Source organism: Rhinopithecus bieti, unplaced genomic scaffold (genome assembly GCF_001698545.2).
Source record: "Rhinopithecus bieti isolate Rb0 unplaced genomic scaffold, ASM169854v2 scaffold_3067, whole genome shotgun sequence".
In the NCBI taxonomy this organism is placed as follows: domain Eukaryota; kingdom Metazoa; phylum Chordata; class Mammalia; order Primates; family Cercopithecidae; genus Rhinopithecus; species Rhinopithecus bieti.
In genome coordinates, this window is record NW_016804208.1 from 868,355 (window position 1) to 887,429 (window position 19,075).

Genomic DNA, 19,075 nt, shown 5'->3' on the forward strand with positions numbered 1-19,075 from the left:
ATTTTCTTCATAAATGAAGTGCCAAAACCAATTTGTAAAGCAATTCTGTTTTTTTGGTGTTCTCAAACTCAAGGGTTTGAATCACTTTTTAAGTTCATTTTTCGTTATTTTTAAAGTTTTGAATTATTTCTTGCAAAAATCTTAAAGTAAAAAAGAACTTTTATCTCTAGAGTGGAACAGATGAAAAGGGTAGAGATCTTAACCACAAAAATGTTTTAAATACCCTCTACATTTACTACTTTACACGTACAACTTGGATGCTTCTCTATATATTTAGTTTCATTCAAGTTTTCCAGTTTTCATTCTAAAAGGAAGCAAAATACAGAATCCTTTTCCAAAGGAAAATGTTTGTAGTGTCATGAAAAATGAGAACAGATGGCATTGTAAAGCTTTGGGGAGATGTGTAGCACTTCAATTCAAATTGTTAGGCAAAGTCAGAGACAAATACATAGCTACCAATTGTTGTAGTTATTTATATGACTTAATTCAAGTATGTAAAACAAAAAAGTACAAAGGATAGAATTTTGCTTCTTGTATTAAATGAAAAGCATTTTTGTAATTTATGATCCAGCACTCACCAAGTGAATGCCCAAGCAACCAGGTTTTATTAGGAAAAAAAAGTAATCAGGAAAAGCAGTTCTAGTCACTTAAAATGTATTCTGTAATTTTGGGTTTCACAGTGGGCAAGTTTACCCAGAGGCAATGTGACAGCCTATTAGCAAAATAAATAGATCTTCCAAACTTGTAGTCCTCTGCTCTCTTCCCTCCAACTTTTAAGTAAATTAGCTTTTCATTGCGCTGGGCTTGGGTTGTGGTAGGATGCATTAACTTCTCCCCACACTGTTCTGATTGCGCAGCAAAGCGTCCATTACCAATACCATATCCAAAGTGACGTTTCCATACAGGCTGCCTGCTGTTTCATTCATAACCACAAAACACACTGAAATGACTTTACTTCTTTTTACAACTTGCAAAGAGTTAATGGACTGTGCTGGCCCCCTGCCAGAACCTTTAAGAAACTTTATTAATGTGTTATGAGGCTGGGACACCATAGTGTGGGATTTTATTGGTTATTCATCTTAATGAATAAAAATATGTATGCACAATTAAAGCCACATTCTCTAGCAATTGCCTTCTAATAAATGTTGAGTCTTTGTCAGTGCTCGTCATTGCATTTGCTTATCAGTTGTGATCCTTTTCCTTCCAAATCCTAAAGTTACCATTAGTGCAGTAACATGGACTTTGTTTAAAGAAATACCAGTTTAGTATTGGAAATGAGCAATTATTCAGTGATGAAAAGAACATAAGCATGTCATAAAACTGAATTTAAAATATCTCCATGTCAGAAATGTCAGAAACGGTAGTTATAATCTGCAATATTTTCCCATTATATATGAAAAGGCTAGGCTATGATTCATAAAACAGAGGCAACATAATTTTGCTGCAGATCATGTAAGAAAGTGATAGTGGAAAAAAATAACTTGTCTACTCTGACATGCTAGTTATCAGAAAACATTTCATTTTTATTTGTGTACGATTTTGTTATTCATTCATCTCCGTTTCTTTTCCCTTATGGGTGGGGTGTTGCAAAGAAGGGATGAGGGCAAAAATATTATCATATTGTAAACTAAACTTAAAAAATAGATTGAGTGAATCAGTGGGTCTAGATGAATTTAATACTGGAGTTGTTTGAGAAAAGATGAATATTTTTGCATTTTTCTGAATGTATGCCTTGTCCTCTGAATAGAATAGTATATATCTTCAAAACATTGTTGAATGGTCCTCAGTTTATGGGAATAATCCCAAGTACCTAAAATGAGGGAAACTTCTAGGATGTTTTCTGGCAAAATGATTTTCATATTATGGTCATTGGAATAGGATAATTTTATACTACTCCATCAAAAGTACTTGTGAAGAGTCCTTAAGAAAAAAAAAAAGATATTTTAAGTAAAATAGCAGGAAAATGAATACATTACAACTTCAAAGTAGTAAAATAAAACTTAAGCCATGTCTGTTTTTATGAATTTAATCGTAATTCATACTAACATTTCTGAGATGTAAAGTCATTTCTTGTTTTGCCACAGGTAGACATGAGAATAATTCAATTTTTCTTGAATTAACAAATTTGGAATGAGGCGTGATTTTTTTCTTTTTTAGGACAATTTAACCCTGATGTCAGAATGATTGCCAATTGAAATAAAAAATCTAAACTGCCATCACATTGAACACATACTGGTTTACTCTCTTAGTCTTTTATTAACACTGCATATTGCTTTGTTGTATAGATGAATCAGAACCTGTCTGGAGTTTAAAAAAATGGCCTACCCCGGGATCATTAAAATCAGATTACAAATATGGAATAAAAGTGGAAAGATGATTCTAAAGTGACTTTTGGGGGATAAAACTATTTAGGGAGTGAGAAGTGACCTTCAAATTTAGAGTTTGAACATTGTGTGCAGCTTGTCATCTTTTCATATCATCATGCTGAAGCATTTGGCTTTGTGAATCTGATGGTGCTGTGCTCTGTATGGGAACCCACCACCTCACTTCCACCCAGGAAATGTTTGACCGTGGGCCCTTTCCTTGAGTCTCATTTAGCCCTGTGTGAGAAAGTGGTGAACATTGTGTTGGTGGATCTGTCTTTCAGGTGGCAATGGAAACGGGCTCTTCTCTGTGGTCACGTTGTCTCTGTAGATAAACCATCAGACCCTGAACTCTGGTTAAGTACAGCCAAGACCATAGTAACATTCATGTGAAAAATGACACGTGGGACAAATTAGACTGTCATTTACGAGATGTGGCTTAGAGGGGGATTACTTGATCCTGTGGTGAAGCTTCAGGACTTTGGTGGGAGATGAAGAGGTTTGTGGGGAAGGAGGAAGGTAGTGGCTTTGAAAAGGGTGTCTGGTGTCACATGCAGTCCCTGCATGTTGCTGCTCAGGCCAAGCTGGCTCTTTGCCTGTCAGCAGCATGCACTGACTCAGTCCTCAATTTGTGGCATGCTATGGGCAAAAGGGGTTTTCTGGTTTCATCCTCCTCCCAGTTTGTACACATTACCAAACCACAACATAAACTCACCACGGTCAGTGGCCTCCACTCAAGGGAGGTTTTTGCCAGGAAAATTGGGAAGGTATGTGTCAAAAATTAGAAAAAATTGACTAAGGAACCTTGTAATTACAGAGGTGAAACCTCTACCTGGACTGTATTTCTTTTTCTGTCCAGTGGTGACACCTCTAATTTGGGAAGACAGTAATTTAGATTGGATTCTGGGGTCAGTTTGGCTTGGGTTTAATTCCTGGCTTTTTCGGTTATTAGTTGGATAGCCTTAGGCAAGTTTTCTCATCTGAAAATGGGAATAATAATAATAGCCCCCCTTCGTGTTATCGCAAGGATGAAATCTATGGATACTGTAATATGGAGAACAGTATTGGACATGTAAACAAATACTCATGACTGTTAGCCTTACTATTATTTTATTACTGTTCACCTAGAAGATTTTTGCTGCTGAAGAGGAGGATAAGCTAACATTGTAAGCACATACAATGTATGGAATAGTGGGGTTTTACACAGCTAATCATCATTTAGCCTCACTGGAATCCTTTCAGTTGTAGGTGACAATATTATATGCGTTGCACTGTCTTGTGCAGTCAATAAGACATAGAGTATGATCTCCAAAAACTTGTATTCTAATTGGGGATATAAAATATAGCCACTTGGCAATATATACCAAACATGACTGAAACTAAGACACAGGCAGAATCTGAAACCATCCCTTAGGTTTTTTTGTGTGTGTGTGTGAAGCATGTTGTCTGAATCTAATAACTCTGTATATAATAGCACAGGGTCTCTTTGCAGGTACTACTAGGTGATCAATCAACATTTATTGAATTCTTCTGTTTGTTGAGCGCAGATTGTTGTTTTAGTATTTGGAAACTCAAGGAAGAAAAGGTAATAAGTTAGCAGTATCAGACCATAAAATCTCATGAAAGGAAAGAAAGTAGCTCAAGTTTTAAGAGTGTTGGTAAGGACCAGGCACAGTGGCTCACACCTGTAATCCCAGCACTTTGCAAGACCAAGACAGGCAGATTGTTTGAGCTCAGGAGTTCGAGACCAGCTGAGCAGCATGATGAAACCCTGTCTGTACCAAAAACACAAAAAATTAGCCAGGCGCATCTGTGGTCCCAGATACTCAGGAGGCCGAGGTGGGAGGATTGTTTGAGCCTTGGGAGGTGGAGGTGGAGGTTGCAAGTGAGCCAAGCTCGTACCACTGCACTCCAGCCCGAGTGGCAGAGCGAGACTCTGTCTCAAAGAAAAAAAAAAAAAGAGAGTTACTATGTTAGTAGTGAACTAGAGGTATTTTTTGAACACAGCCACTCTGTTTCACCTATTAAGAGTGGCCCGTTATTAAAGAGCCGTGTGACTGATTATTTTGATAACTAATTAAACAAAGGATAAAAGTCCCTAAATGTGTTTTATGCAGAAACATAATTAATAATGCTGAGAAATTATTCTGCTGTAAAAAGGTCCAGGAAAAGTGTGTGTGTGTGTGTGTGTGTTTCAGGTGACTACTGGAGAATAGACATTATTCAAAATATACGATTAAAGAGACATTAGATTTTCTTCTAAAATGGAGTCTTTAAAAATTAAGTAAACAATATTCGTGTGGCTGTACTGAGTGTGTGGACATATAATTCAAGCTAGAATGGGCATTTAGTGAATAAGCACTATGATGAATACCACCAGCTTGTGTCAGCATTATGGAATTCATCTTTCACCTCTGAATTATCTTTCAGCAGAGGCAAGAATGTTGGATTCAGTTGAAGCTTAGATTACTGAAGAGTAATCACTGCCAATGATGATTACAGGAGTACACCAGGACGAATGTGTCTCTCAATCTGAGCTTAAACTTGTGGAACAGTCTCAAAGAAAAATCCACTGACCTCATTATGTAGTATTTGGCTGCTGCGAACATAGCCTGTTAGCTGGGATTTAAGTTTAATAGAGGAAAAAAAAAAAAAAGACAGAGACAATATATACTTTGTGTATATATTGTACTTATGAATGTGTACTTATGAAGTATTTTTAAAAATTTATTCAACTGTTTTTTATATTCCTACTAAGAACAAATCAGTATAATAATTTTAGTTCTGTGCAGTGTTCCAACCATTTCTCCTTCCCGTGTTTTCTTTTCCCCTTCCTTTCTTCTTTCCCTCCCTCCACTGCTTTCCCTCCCTCCGCTCCCTCCCTTCCTTCCTTCCCTCCTTTCCCTCCTTCCTTTCCTCCCTTCCCTCTCCCTCCCTTCCTCCCTCCCTTCTCTTCCCTTCCCTTCCTTTCATTTCCTCCTTTCCCTCCCTTCATTTCATCCCTTTCCTTCCTTCCTCCCTTTCCTTCCTTCCCTTCCTCCCCTCCCTCCCTCCCTCCCTTCCTTCCCTCCCTCCTTTCCTTCCCTTCATTTCCTCCCTTTATTTCCTTCTTTCCTTTCCTCCCTCCCTTCTTCCTTTCCTCCCTCCTTTCCCCTTCCTCCCTCCGTTCTTTTTCCCCCGTCTCCTCCCCTCACTTCCTTCCAATTTTTCTTCCTTTGGTCAGCCCTTGGAACTCATTTACAGAGACTATGTATTTGATCTCAATTTTTTTCACTTTTATGCCACAGACATAGTTAATTCTGCAGATTTTTTTTGAAGGAAAATTTGTATTATTTTTATGTACAGAAAACTCAACAGTGTACATTTAACCCAGTTTGGTGGCAAGTTCTTTAGCTTTTGCCTTTTTGAGCTTGGCAATGGGAGCCACAGGCTTGGGACCCAGGACATTTCCTCCCCAGTGACGATGGATCTCATCGGATCTGTCGTTGTAATTGGTTCTGATAGCTTCCACCAGCGCTCCTTTGTCTTCTGAGTTAACCTGTGTGAAGGCAGCAGTGGTGCAGGTCTTCCTGTGGATTAGATATCCCAGTCTTGTCTTCCCCTTGATAATGCAGTAAGGGACCCCCATTTTATAACACAGGACAGGCAAGAAGACAACCAGCTCGATGGGATCCATGTCCTATGCAATCACCACCAGCTGAGCTTTCTCATTCTCCACCGTGACGGTGATAGTGTTAACTCCTGCTTGAAGGACAGGTGTTCTTCTTAGTGGGGACGTCCCCTTTGCCGGCGCTTTCTTCTCTGCCTGGGCCAATAGACTCTGCTTCTTCTCTTGCTTTGGTTCTGGTCTGTACTTGTGGGCCAGCTTAAGCAGCTGTGTAGCTGTTTGGTGGTCCAGGTCCTGGGTGAACTGGTTAATCGCAGGAGGCGCTTTTAGTCGCTTATAGAGGATGACTCCCTGCCGCTGCAACCTGCTATAGCGGGGCCATTTCACAAAACGGGCGAGGTCTCTTTTGGGCTGGATGCCCTGTCTAATGCCAAAATTCTTCGGCCTTTTCTCAAACAGGGGATTCACCACTGTCTTGGCCTCCTGCTTCTTCACAACAGCAGGGGCCGGCCGGCGCCACCTTCTTCACCTGGGCTTTCTTTCCTTTCCGCATCTTGGGCGATGGGCGGTGGGAAGAGAGCGCTAATTTCTCAAATGTTGAGGCCTTTGCCATAGAAGGGTATGAAAAGGTTTTCTTTTGTTTATGTTGTTCAATGCTGTAAGAGAAACATAGCCTTTTTAAAGGATGAGAAGAAAACAAATTAATTTTGTTTCTATTTTCATGCACATATGCTTTGATAGAGGTTATAAGTTTATGTCCAAATCATGCCATTGCAAATGGGAAAGTGTTGGCTTTGCTCATGCTTCTCTATAGTATGTTTTAATATGGTCAGAATTTTTTGGTTTTTTTTTTTAACCTTTTTTTCCCCACAAATTAAGTGAGTTTTTTAATCAGCAGAAAATATTGTGGGCATTTTGTGTGATTGAAATGTTGAGGTCAACAGAATTTCATAAAAGACCCCTCGTCACCATTTTCTAATTGGTAGTATTCCAATATTCCTTTGTAGTTAGTTTTTCAAACAGCCTTAACTACTACAACACAAAAGTTGTGGTACCAAGTCTTATTTATGAGGGAAATACACATTTTGGCTTCCTGTGAGACAGACTTTAGACCCTGCCGTGGTAACAGGGTTGGCCTTTGCCCTTGGTGAGGCGGGCCCACGCCGGCGACATTTCAGGAGGCCGCTTGGCAGCCATTTTAGATCCTGCCCGCGCGGAGAGCTCCTGGCTGCCAAAAACTGCAGTCGCTCCGTGCCAAGACACTCTTGGCAGTGGAGATAAACTTTGTAGAGATACACAGTCCAGAAATATCTTATAATTACAAAGCACAGGGGGCAGAATGTTTTTACAATACAGCTGTGCTAATGTAAACATTTAATTTGGCAGCCTTCTCCACCCACTTTTCAATTAACCGGGTTTATGCAGATACTTTAGGTCTGTAATAAACTTTATTGCTAAGAGTACAGTTTATGAAACACAGATTTAAGGGGCTTTTTTGAGGGGTTTTCCATCCATTTAGGAAAGCACATTGTGAATGTTATGTTGCTGTGAATGGGAAGGGTAGCTTTCTGTCTCAAAAGATGCCATTGGCCTGGCTAACTGAAACAATTGCTTTAGGAAAAAAAAGTGTTGGGGCTGTCTCCTTTGGCTTCTAAAGCATGCAAGAGGATATTAATAGAAAGAGGTAAAAATCACTTATATAGCTACAAAAAGATACTCGTGTTGATGATCATTAAAAAAGATAAATGTCCCCTGCAATGCATGAAACTGTTTCAGAGATAAATTCCCGATAACAGTTCTTACAGATATAATTATAATAATTGTGTGATCGCCATGATAATTATTCTTATGGAGTGAAAGAAATAATTTTCTATGTAAGTAGCATTCAACTGTTCAGCTCACAAAGCTAGTCAATAGATCCTTTTCAGCTAACCTAAAAAATGGTAGAGGTCATGGAGTTTTAAAGCTAAATTTGGTATTAATTGACATTGTAAAGGGGATTTTTTTCGTAAGAAATATGACATCACAATCCATGATATCTCCTTGCATAGATTTGCTTACACATTTCTCAGATACATTAGAGAAAACCATATAAAATGCTATAAATATGGGTCGTTTTTCTAAAAGGCAAAAAATGTACAACTGATATTTTCATGTCATTCCATTTAGAAACTTTGCCTTGGTTATGATTTTTTAAAATTAGCTTTTGTTTTTTATTGAGGATGGATTTTAGTAGCAGAAAACCAATTCTTACGATGTTTTCTCTCAGTACTCCTTTTGAGACATTCATGTAGTCTGGCTCCATCAGTATTCTATAATGGGGTGTGACCACAAAGTAATTTTCATTCTGAAATAGTATTTGACTCTTCAGCTCCCAAACTAGTCAATAGACCCCTTTCAGCTATTCTGAAAGATAATAGAGGTCAGAGAATTTTAAATCTCTGGTCTCATTATTTTATAGTCTCGTTATTTCATGCTGCAGTAGCTGTTTTATCATTATACCACCTTTACACATTCTGCTTATTACAGCTAAATAATACTTTTGCAGTCTGTGGCTTTTATTCTCTCATGTTTTAGTTGCTATAAACAAAAATTAAATGAAAAAGTTTGTCCCACTACTAAATCTTTGTGTATGTGTGAAAAGTGTCAATTTATTTTCAAAACATAATGATTACAGATTCTGCTTATTTGTAAATTGTATAGAGAGCACATTTTACCTGTTAGCAAGTGAATGAAAGTCAACATAGTACAAATGAAACCATGAGCTGCATGAAGACAGGAACAGATAATCTTTTATTGACTGTTGTAGACTGAGTTCCAAGGATGATACATGGACCACTGTAGGCGTTCAGTCCTTTTCAAAAAACTAAACAAATGGATAAATATCATCTGTATATGTCACAATCAGAATATTGCATGGTAATTACCTGTATAAATTGATAGCTCATTATGACTTTTTGTTTTTAAGATTGCTTTGTCTTTCTTTTGGGAATTAATGCTCTTTGTCTCAGTTTCTACCTGGATAATACATCCAAGATAACATTTTTATGCCATTTAAATAGATTCCCAAAATTATTCAGGGGAAGTTGGGATACAGGAGGTCACAATCTTGGAGAGAAGTAATGTATAAACAACCAACCATAATGCATTGGTCAGGCTCTGCACTGAAGTGTGAACGAGGCCACGTGGGCCCCAGAGGGAGGCCTCATTAGGTGGGGCAATAAGGTTCAGGAAGGATGTAACAGATGAAATTCAAGAACTCCTAAAGATGAATTAGGAGTTTGTCTTGCATCAAATAAGGGATATTCCAGGCATAGAAACCATATGAGCAAAGGCACAGACCTGCAGTTACACGGCATATTCTAGGACTGTTAAGAAGAATATTAAGAAGTTGGGTGTGGGTGTGAGGGTGAGAGTAAAGGGTGATGGTTTCTGAAAGAGTGAGGCTAGGCTGGGGCCAGGTTTTGGATCACCTTGAATGCTGTACTAAGGAGGTTGTAGATTATTCTAGCTAGCATTTGGAAGCCACCAAGGTATTTTAAGGAGTGAAGTGTTGTGATTCCTGATGACTGTGCAGAGGATGGGGTCTGGTTATAGTGTGAAGAGTGAATCATTATGGCCTGAGGAGGCTGAGGCTATTGTGAGGTAAAAATGTGAAGCTCAATAAGGGACTTAGCACTAGTTGGGAAGGAGATGGGGAAGTGGGCTTGAAAGGTAGAGTCTGGGCTGAGAACTGAATGTGAGGCTTTAGGGCGATGGGATTTCTGGAATGAGTGTTTTCAGCTTGGGAAACTTGTGAATGCCATTAATTGAGATGTGGATTGGTTGGTTGGGGGAGGGGTGCGAGAGTGTACAAAGGTTGTGCACTAGTAACATCAGGAGGAGTTTTGCAGTTAAAGAAGACGTTAGTGCTAGATACGGAGATACGGAGTTCTCAAAAAAATGGGTAGTATTTGTAAACATGGACCTAGCTGAGTTTGCCGAGGAGGAATATACAAAGACAAGAAGATGGCCAAGTGGGATGGGTTGTCTTTGGGATCACCAACATTTAAGGGACCAACAGAAGAGAAGGAGATAGCCATCAAGACAGGAAAGGAGCCCTCAGAAACAGAGGATTGGACCTAGAAAGGAGTGGTTCCCTAAAGGAAAGGGGAAGGAGAATTTCCAAAAGCCAGGGATACTTAGTGTGAAAAGTTAACTAAGTAGAGTCTGGGAATGTCAAGTTGTGTCTTAAAAAAAAATAGTAATTTTGGAGCTGAAACACACACTTGACTTACTGATCCTGAGACCTAGTGTTGGACATGAGGATTATTATTTTCTTATCTCAGATCGTGATCAGAGACTATGTGAGTTTTGGCATTGTGTTTTATTCCTTGGTCTAACTTCACTGAAACAGATTCTGGGGTCCTGGGTTGCTTAAAGGATGAATATGCTGTAGGCTTTAAGAAACTTCTGATGAAAACAGTGGATTATGTTTATTGTAATCTTTCTCTTCTATCGATTCTGAGAGGAAATTTGCATTTTCTTCATCAAATTTCACCATTGACTATTATATTTTAAGGAGGAGAAGCTGATTTGAAATTTTGGTTTGAGTTTTGAAGAAGGCGTGAACAGTTTCACAGAAAATAGAAGGAAATATGCCCAATTACTGAGCGCACCCCTTTAAATGGCTCTTAACAAGCCTTCAGACCTAGGGGCAAAATTATGCTCCGGGCTCCAGGTCCCCGGATTCACTCTGTTAGCAGCAGCACTGAGGAGCAGTTTATTTGGACAATCCCCTCTGCTTCTGTTCTCCCTGTGTGATTCCCCATTTTAGCCGTAAAAGACTCAGAAAGTGGTGATTTTATGGTAGTATATGCAGAAATACCTTAGCAAATATGATTGAGCAAAGTAAGGTGTAAGTAAATACAATAGCTGACTGGAAACTGGGGGCAACTCTGCAGTTTCCCTGGATATCTTTAGGAGTTTTGTGAAATTAAAAAAAAAATGCCTGGATCCTCCAAATGAAGTGAAGTCATAATCAGTCTGCAATGTTGACTTGAGAGTTTCTTTTAAATAAAAATAAATGAGCAAGTGGAAGTCTTATTAGCTAAAACCAAAAGCACAAACATACATGGCCCTTTCACAAAGTAAAATGGCTATAAGCATAATGAGACTCCAACACATCTTTACTTTTTTTGCTCTTTTGAAGTTTTCCAGCCCTTACATTCTAAGATGCTGCCTTACCACTTCCTTAAGGAAACACAAATGGGCAAGTTAAGTTTTTGAAAGTGAAGGAGGATCCTGTTTAAGTAGATTAGGGTCTGGCATGCCATTTAACTTTATCAGGCATTTAAAGCCGAGGATGTACACTGTAGCCGGCTGTGACTTGCCAATTAGCTGGGCTTTCCCCGCTGTTTCTGGTTTGGCAGGGACGAGGTGGTTCACCCTGCCGCATTACTGCCTGCCAAGGACACATGGCCAGCTCCCGGCTTCCTGTCTTCCTCTTTGTGTCCTGGCCTTGCCTTCCAGGGAGCTGCCAGAACACAATTGCCAAAAAATCTTCCTTCGGAAAGGTCAAGTAACCTCAAGTCACCTATGCCAATATTTGTGTTTTCTTTTTAATCCTTCTGTGTTCAACTTGGAGAAAGCTGTAGAAGTGAACATGCAGAGTGGAACCTGGGTCACTTTGGATCACTTGGATAAAGCAACAGAACCCAAAGAATCCCTTGGCCAGTCAGGGTATGATGTTTTGAGTAGAATTCTATTTAAAGCTCTGTGAAGTGTGATAGAGTTCAGAGCGGTTCAATGTGGATTTGGATTTAGTTGCTTTTAGGATTCACTGTACGTGTGTGATTTTGGCCAAAGCTGGTGCATCACATGGCAGGGGGAGGGAGAAAAGTGGAGATTGGTTTTGGCTTAAGGACTGCATTTTTGTTTGTTTGTGTTTTCAGGACTCTATAGTCACATATTGCCTTTTGCTTTCCAGTTTGGTGTCTGTGAGCAAGCATCAGCAGCCAAGTCCCTTGTACACTGGCTGAGAACAATGTACGGGAGTTACCTGGGGTGCTTGTTGAGAGCGCTTTCTTGGCCCCAGCGTTGCTGTACAAGTCCCAGTCATTACGGGTGAGGTCGAGGAATCTGAATTTCTAACAAGCATCTCAAATGAATCTGATGCTCACTAGAATTTGTGGACTGAATGTGTCACTGATTGTGAAATGACAATAAGGCAAGTAGCATTTATTGTCATGATACAGCAAGCTGTTCTACTTCTCCTTTAATTGGTCTTTTTGGAGATCTTTGTTGAATTGGAATCTAGATTGTATGCCGTTCTTCACTGACAACAAACACTTTTCTGAAGATTGAAATTTTAAAAACCTGTTAATATAAGAAACTTTATCCAAATAATTGTTCCAGGTTTAAATTCTAAATTTTAGGATGATTTATAAGGTTTTTAAATGACATGTAGAATGCCATAGTAAACATCCTAAACGACTTTAGAAGGCTCTCTCCCCGTAGCCCACACTGTGAATCATGCTCCTTGAAGATGTGCAGTGTGATGGGCCTAGTGATGTCTGTTATGGAAGGGCAACCCCGTGTCTCTAATACTTCATAAAGCAAAGCTTTTATTATTTACTTTGAAAAAATTCCATGTGAGGAATATGGAATTCTTTAAGTGCCTAAACCTGAGCCACCTACTAATTCTTGTGGCTGTTGGTAATTAATATAGGGGGTCTATGTGTATTCTGTCTGTAGACTCCAGGAAAGTTCAGCATAGCCCCAATATTCCCTTTTGGCTTTTCATGTAAAATTGTCCATAGCACTTTCTTCCTAAGCTCAGTTTAATTTTCTTTTGTGCCTTTTGTACCTTGAGACATGCTGTCTTTCTTGGTGAGAATGGTATAGCCATGAACCTTTTTGTCATTGTTTTGTAGCATTCATAGAGTGAGGACCAGATTAACTGTAATTTACCTTTTTTTCCCTAAGTTAGTTCCAAAATTTGCTAAAAAGCTGCAGCCTCAGGGACACCTCTGACTTTCTCACACAACTAACAAACGCCACCCTAATTTGGAACACATGTTCTGTCAAAGTTTTACCTATAGCCTAGAGTTCCAAATTTGCAACTTCAGCATCTTCTGTTGAAAATAAACAGCGTATTTTCTCTTAAGCTCCCTTTTTGCCTCCTCTTGAACTCCATAGTCTTTTATAACAGTAATAAGGAAATGTAGTTATGGGTATAATTGCCACAAGGCAATTGTACCCTGGAGGACTGGCAGAATTTTCTTTTCTATATCTGAGGGCTGGGCTCCATCAAGAAGATCCATTTGCAAATAACTCAATTAGAAGAATAACAACAGTATCTTTATTTTTATAGCAACTTTCCCTATAGAGATCAAAGTGTGTTAGGGACATCCTATCAGATTCATCATTCTAATACACCAGTGGACTGGAATAAAAAGTTTTATTATACTTGTTTGAGACAGGAGAGTGAGACAGAGAAAGCTTAAGTGTTGTCCCTCAGATCATAGAGAAAGTCAGAAGGGGAAATGCAATGAAAAATCAAGGTTTTTCTATTACTCTGCAAGTTATCAAGCTCTGCATTCCTTTCTGGTAATTGTAAAGGATCAGAATAAAGCGCAACCTCTTTGGGGATTGCAAAGTAATGTAGATGAAAGTGCCTTGAAAATTGCTAAGGTATTCTTGCTATCTTTATCATATTTAGTACAAATGGAAGGTAAGAAAGAACCTTATTGTCAGTATCTAGTTGTGCCAATATATATGAAATGGATTTTGCACATTCTTGATTGATTGGATTCAAACTGCCAAGTTGTCTTAATCATTAATGAAGGACTAATGGAAAATAACATTTATAATTCTGAATTTAAAGGACTTCCGTAAGATTTGACAACAAATTTTGAACAGATTAAGAAGCCAAAGATCAAAGTTACTCTGATTACATAAACGGCCTAACAAAACAATTAAGTAGTCTGATTTTCTTTTTAAGGTTTTACTTGTAGACTCCATAGTTCTGAGGGTAGGAGTGATGAACTTAGGCTCTGTTTTTTTTTTTTTTTTTTTAATTTATTTTTTTGCTAGAATAAGAGAACTGGGAGTAAAATTACTACTAATCTGTCGACCTGATTTCAGGGAGCCTTGGAGGACACATTCTCTGGGGAGTAGACACAATTAACTTGATGTTCCTAATTACTATTGTTTGATTTGTGATTAAAAGTGGTGTATTTTGGTGTAGGGCTTTTGGCTCCTCAGGTGTCCAGTGTGCTGCTGCTGGGGAGAGTAGGGAGTGGCAGCATTCCCTCCTTAAACAGGAATCCCCTTCCACAAACTAGAAGCTGAAATATCAGAAATAACCCACATTTAATCAGACCTTGCCTTCTAATGAGAAAAAATGAAAAATTAGGCAAAACATAAATGCATGGCTTTTTAAAGCTCTCTCTTTGATTTTCAAAGTTCTACAGTGGGTTCATATTTCTTCACTTTAACCCAAGTAAGTGAAGCTATCTTTCATTTATAGATCCTCCCTGAGTGCCTCATGGGAAGAGTAATGGCCTTGAGACTTTTATCTCACCATCACTGCACCTCTTGTTATGTCTTGATGCTTAATGAATGTTAAGCTGAAAACTAATCCAGGTAAACAGGTGAATGGAAAATTAAGTTCAACCAGCGTGAACATAGAAAAAAACATCCATCATTTAGGGGCACCATTAGCACTGCCAATGGACTAAGGAGACACATGCTGTTCCCTGCCAGGTGATTGGATCATATCAGCTAATTTATTCTATTTTTAATAATTGCTGAATGATATTAATAGGGAACTTTCAGTTATTTTATTATGCATTTTCTTTTGCAAAAAAAGTTTAAAAACATTTTCTTAAATTCTCCACCCCCTTTTTCTTCCTAATGCCCTTACTAGATTCCTTTCTCTGTGTTTGCAATGTCATTGTGGTTTTCATGGTGTGACATACATACCCTTAATGCCATAAAAGATTCCTGCTCTGTGAAAATAAAATTGAACAGTATTGTCACTTTGAAAACACAGTGATAGCTTTGAATGGGAGTCTAACGTGAGGAGGAAGCTGTGGCTTTGGGATCCAGATTACGGTGACCGAACTTCCAAATGCAAATTTGGTCTGCAATCCTGGCTTCACTGCAGTCATTTATATTGACATTGAATAAATAAACCTAAATAAATAAGAATGAAGCGGCAACACAATAAAAGTTGTCTCATTTGTGCTTTAGACTTTCAAATAAAAATTAGAATTTATCATTTTCTTTGAGATTATTTCTCTGTTTCATGTCCTTACAAAATTAGCTTGATGTTTTAACTCATCTTTACTTCATTAAAGCATTCCTTAGATATGGAGTTTTCTAAAAAATAAAATATTTTGTCAGTAAGATGGAAAATGACAAGCATTATTTCCTAAAAGCATCACAGGAGAGAGAAGCATTGTGCATTTATCAGGCAGTGACAGAATTTTGCAGATTGATGATGGAAGTTGTAACATCAAACCTTGCCATCTCTGGCGGTTTAAATACTGTGTAGGTCAGTTGTACCAAAAGGTTTTTTTTTTTAACTTCTTTTGCCAGTTGATTGGTCCTATGAAGTAAATTAATGGTTTCAGTTCAATTGTTGGGCAGTTAGCATTCTCTGGGGCCCTTATTGGCTTAAGCAAGCCTGGAAGAAAAGGATTTCCTTCCAGGTCAGGTGTAGAACATTGTGGAGAAGCTTATGGGATCTCTTTCTCTTTTGTGAAAGAGAGAGAGTATGTGTGCTGGATTGGGGTGGTACAGTGCACCTCCAATATTAAAAAATAATTTCCTAATAAATTATCTCAGTGTTATTTTGTTCTATCTTCTGTGACGTTGGTAAGTGGATATTTTGTGTAAATTGGCTCCAAACAGACCTTCAGATACATTGAAGGTGGAGCTTAGTTCTTTGCTCTATCATCCCGTTTCTAGGATAGTGCCTGTTTCAACCTATTTCTCAGCCAAATTATATCATAATTTGCTGTCTGCTTAATATAATGTATCTCATTTGTTTTATCTTGGCTCTAATTGAATTATCTACTTCTATGGCATGATTCTTAAATCATAGCATGTACATATACTGTACATTGGAAGAACTGGAATAATTTTTATTTCTTCTTATTGTCCTTTTTCTTTTGGGACTGTAACTTATAATGAAAGTTTAAGTTTCAAATAGTATGTGTGTAATAAAAAACTTGGTTAAAATCTGGATTCGTTTTCCTATCTGGCTTTAGGCTCCCTGTCCCACCCATTCCACCCCCCCATTACCAGAAAAAGTCAAGGGCTATTTCTATCTTGTGGTCTCAGCATTATTCCTATAGTTTTTAGTGTCTGTGCAATATGTCTGCTGTCATATTTATGGAGATTGTATCTTAGCTTACCTGTCATACTCTAATTTTCTCATTGGGGAAAATAAAGGGTGGTGGGAAAACACAAAAAGTGGAAGTTATTGCTAGACTTACTTCATGGCCACTTTATATCTGTTTAGACTCCAACCCATTTTCTTTTTTCAGTAAATATTTATTGAATTAAATTTATAAATGTGCATTAGAAGTTTGCTTTATGTGGCATAGATTGACTAAAATACATTTCAGGCACAGTTTTAAAAAAATAATAAACATGTATTTTCAGTTGAAATGATCTCTGTATGATGTTTGATGGTAACTGTCACCAACTAGGAAAATAATGTTTTAAAAAGAGACATAAAATAAATCTTGGGGGTGGGGGTTCAAAATGATTGAGAGAGAGGATGTAGAAGGACATTGCATAGAGTGCAATGCTGGCAGCTAAGTGTGCACATCCAACGCCAGTGTCATCCTGTTAGTGCTATCCAAAAAAAGTTGGCAACATGTGAATTGATGCTGTATGTTTTTCCGTTATGTCACTTCCCTCTAGCCGGGCTGTTATCTAGCACAGCTTAAAACATGAAGTATATTGGTACTGTTTGCATTTGTGATTCTAAAGTTTTGGTACTGTGAGTTCATATATATCCCTGTGCATATGAACATAAATATTTTTGTTTTCTCGTGTTCCTAGAGTGTTTTAGCAAAACACCATAGAGTGTACTATTCTGATAGAAAAAATGCTTTCTTATTTTGTAATTTTTTCTTTTCTTATTTTGTAGTTTTTCTTATGTAAAATGCCTGATGTCAAGTGGGGACTTATGAACCATTTCCTAAAGGAAACAGAGTAATGTTGAAATCATTTCTCTTTCCTGTTACGTATTACTCTTACGCTGATGTATAGTGGTACATATTTAAGAAAACCTTTTGATTATTCCCATGAGACTGTTAGTTATTCCGACAATTGATAAGCATTTCAAAGTTGTTTGTGGCATGAAAAACAAGTAAATGTATAATGTTTTACAAAAACAATCAAATTTATAATTGTTCCAGTCAAGGAGCATACAGTCATGTTTGTAGGAAAATACATGCACATGAAAAAACTTGGTATGTGCAACTTTTTAAAGATTGGATAGAGAGACTAGGAGATGATAAAAAGAAGAAGTAAACTTGGATGGTTGGGTAGGATTATCAGAAGACCTCCTGGAAGAGATATATTTGGAACATGGCATTGAAAATCTAATTATCTTTTAAAAAACTTGATTATTTTATTTATCAATATACATTATAAAATCTTTTGGATATAGAATTTTGTACTTAGTACTGAATGGTGGCAGTGTTTTCCCATCTTTTTTTAAAAAAATGAGAATCATAACAAATACTTGAAATCTATTGATTTTACAGAATTATTGTATTTGTCTAATACTGTTTAACTCTATTACCTGACTTGTATTTTAGAGTGATAGATATGCCAACTTCAAAAAACAAATGTATCTGTCAGATTTGAGTGAAGTAAACTACCAGATAGTCCAATAGGAGGAATTTCATGGGCAAGGCCAGTTTCAGTGAGAAAAGCTGAATGGGCAGTGAGGTCACCCAGATATTAGCATCAATAGGAATCTACTGCTCAAATTGAGCTGGAGTTGCCTGAAGGGAGGGCATCACAGAGGGAGGAACTTGTTCAGTGGAAGCAAGAATCACGAAAGGAAAACTCGCCACTGTTTGGAGACAAATGTCAAAGCAGGGGAGGGAAGGAATACCTCCCCTTCTCCTTTCTTCCCACCCTCCAAATTCCCCAACTCCTACCATTACCTCCTGTTGGTTGGACCTAGCCTGAAGTCAATAGTTAATGGAACTGGGAAAGGTGGTTTGCAGGAACAGAGTTCAGGATGAATCTGAGGACAAGTTACCATTACAGGACAATTCTAATTTTGGGGGTGGGTGGAGGGAGAGATTTAGGTAAGATTCAAAGCAATCGTTTGGGGCAGGGGAATTAAGTTTGCATAATATCCAAAGCTTTATCACACCACTTTTTCTTACTGGTGTTGAGGTACTAATGTTTTAAATCCTATCTGAAAATTTAGTTTATACATTTCTATCATGGCCTTGTGGTTAGATGGTTTTGAAAAATATCCATGAACAATCTTGTTAGTAAATTTTAGAGTTTTAACATGCTTTAAATATCAATAAAAAATTGATCTTGTCTAATTAGAAGCAATCTTTAAGACCAAAAACAACAGGTGACAGACTCAAATTATTCCTATGGCAGTTAATTCTGACAAAGAATTGGATGATCCCTTCTTCCCCTTTTCCATCTTTTGGAGGTACCAAGAGTGGGCAAGGAAAAGTTCAACTGGTCTTGTAACCAAGCACTATCTAGAACTTGGAAATAATGATATGATTTCTTGTTTTTGTGTGTGTGTTTGTTGGAGGTTGAATATGCAACATAGTTTTTGTTTTTTGATTGGATGAGAAGGCAATGTCAGTTTTGAAATGGCAGCATAATAATCAATTTGGAAAGTTAAACATTAGCCATATGTAGTGGTACATGCAATGAAAATAATCTTTATGAGCATGGGAGATGAGTCTGAGTAAAAAGCTTGAAGTTGGTCCGTGTTAAAATTTTGTCACATCTGGAACGCATTGATGTCTAAGATTACATAGGTTTGATATCATTCAGGGTTAAGGCATATGGATGGGACATTATGCAGAACCTTGATTTTTTCATACTCTTTGGA

General features: G+C 37.9%; 1 protein-coding gene and 1 pseudogene across 9 annotated transcripts in view; one reads left to right on the forward strand and one right to left on the reverse strand.

The window, feature by feature from the left end:
• NFIB (nuclear factor I B) overlaps positions 1-19,075 on the forward strand; it is a 252,781-nt gene that overhangs the window by 123,341 nt on the left and 110,365 nt on the right. The gene's annotated exons all lie outside the window — the stretch shown is intronic.
• LOC108526437 (60S ribosomal protein L7a pseudogene) lies at positions 5,720-6,523 on the reverse strand (annotated as a pseudogene).